This window comes from Alligator sinensis, unplaced genomic scaffold, assembly GCF_000455745.1.
Source record: "Alligator sinensis unplaced genomic scaffold, ASM45574v1 scaffold866_2, whole genome shotgun sequence".
Taxonomy (NCBI): Eukaryota; Metazoa; Chordata; order Crocodylia; family Alligatoridae; genus Alligator; species Alligator sinensis.
Window position 1 is genome coordinate 1676464 of NW_005841900.1, and position 2317 is coordinate 1678780.

A 2317-nucleotide genomic window follows, 5' to 3' on the forward strand; every position below is an offset into this window, starting at 1 on the left:
ACCTGCTCCCTGGTCCTGCTTACGCCCAGCTCTACCTTTTGCAGACATTGTGGTGAAGCACCTCTGCCATGCAGCTCCATGTCTGGGCCTCTGTGCTAGGTGCTTCTGGAAGCCATCAAGGGCTGGCATCACAGGGACAGCTGTGTTGGGGCTCAGACAGCACACTCTGCCGGTGCAGGGAACATGTCCAGCACATCCTCCCCATCAAGCCCTGGCCCTGCCCATGTGCTGATGCCCACACAGAGTGTCTGGGGCCCCAACTGGACCCAGGAGGAGGTGCATGACCTTAAGGTGCTCTAGGGTGGGGATGATTTTGCTCTGGGTGGGTGCTTGAATGCCAATATTTATGAGGTCATTTCAGCTGGGATGCTTGCATGAAGCCACTCTCAGACAGCACAGCAGTGCTGCATGAAGGCCAGTGTCTTGCAGGCAGAGTGGGTGGCTGTGGCCACCTTCAGTTGTCAGTCTGGTCATGCCCAGAAGACCATGCCCTTCATGTGGGAGCTGACCCACATTTTGGTGCCCCAGGAGCCAAGCTGTACCCCTGAAAATGCCACCAGCAGGGGTGGCCTGCCCTTGCCCGCACCCCTCCCTGATGCTTCTGGTAATGCATCAGCAGAGAAAGGGACCTGGGCTCTCAGTGATCTTCCCATTTCCCTGGCTGCTGCATCCACTGGCAGCTTGAGCAGCCTTGTCCAGTGGCTGCCTCACCCTCGGCCCAGCCCCACCCCCTGCCCTGAAGAGCAGACAGCCACACCACTACCAGTTGCCAGCAGTGCCAACTCCCCCCTGGAGGGAGCCCCTGACTGGGCACCAGTCTGCTGCTCACTGCAGGCTGTGGACACTGGGCACAGTTGGATGCTGTCACTGATGGGGAACCCTGTGCAGAGCTGTCAGCATTGCCAGACATGTAGTAAATCCTGCACCAGGGAGGGCCTTCTCAGCCCTGTCTTTGCCCCCAGACCCTGCCCCCTATCCCAGCCCAACCCAGCTGCATTCCCCTGGCTCCAGGTTCCCCCCCACCACAGTACACAGAGAGGTGTAACATAGTTGAAAACTTTATTGAGCACCCCATGTCCCCAAAGCTGGGCAGGCACAGGCCTCTCACATGCTAAGGAAGGCATTCATGTTGGTGGTGATGTCCTCCTTGGTAGTAGGGGGCAGGGATGTGTAGTGCTGCAACAGGTAGCCATCCAGGAAGTGGTGGAGGTTGTGGGGCAGTCCAGGATTGTCCCCCATGCTATCGTAGTTCAGGGTCCCAAACCAGAAACATAGGTGTGCTTGGGACACCAGCAGGATCAGCAGCAGCAGGGCATAGTGGCTTAGAGCATAGTGTGCAGGCTCCACCTGCACAAACAGTTCATTGCACACTGCCCAGGGCACACACAGCAGGGGCACGCTTGGGGTGCAGTGGTAGTGCTGGGTGGGCTGGCCCTGGGGCAGCTCCCCAGGGAGGCCTTCTGTGGGGAGGATGGGGGCAGGGCCATCCCCTCACCCCAGTTTTATGGGAGCCCCATGTGCCCTGAACCCAGATGCCATTGACTGGCCAGCAGTGCAGTAGAGAAGTTAGCCTACAGAGAGGTGGGTGGCAAGGTTTGGAACTGTGGCAGCAAGTGTTGCCAACAGCCTGGCCTGGCCCACCCTGGGAAGGGGGCAGGGGAGGCAGGCCAGGCAGCTTAGGGCATCTGTGCAGAGCATCTTATCTCTGCAATGTTCCAAACTCACACAAAAGCCGTCTGTCTCTTGCCTCTGCAGGGCCAACATCTGGACATGGGGTAGAGGCTGCAGGACCCTGCAGAAGTGCTGCCTCAGGGTTGCTGCCACCTACTGCTGAAGCTACCCAGACATGCCAGCTGTGCCAGCAGTGCACCAGGAACTGGATCCTCCTGGTCCAGTGGCTAGTGGCAGCAGTTGAGAACTGGGCAGTGCAAGAGCAGGTGTGGCATAAGGCATGGGAACTTGCCTGGTGAGAAGAGAACATAACCCAGGAGACCACCCAGGAGGAGGCACAGGATCAGGCACAGCAGGTGCACTGGGCCTGGCTGGAGGCCCTGGAACAGCACCTTATGGAGTTGCTCCATTAGCACCTGTCCATCCAGGGCCCCTGGGTCCCACCCACCACCTACAATAGGCCCCCACATGAGCCTTGGAGGAGGGCCTCCACTGCCTTCTGTGTGCAGGAGCCCTTGGCATTTGCTGCAGCCGCCAGACCCATGGGGCAACTGTCTGCAGCCAGGGTGCTGCCTGCCTGCCGCTGGGCTCTGCGCCCTGGACACCCCCACCCCACAGCCTCTGACCCCAGGACTCAGACAATGGA

General features: G+C 59.6%; 1 pseudogene; it reads left to right on the forward strand.

Annotated features, from left to right (window-relative positions):
* The first annotated feature begins 1166 nt into the window (after positions 1–1166).
* LOC112549362 lies at positions 1167–2084 on the forward strand (annotated as a pseudogene).
* Positions 2085–2317: the final 233 nt, after the last annotated feature.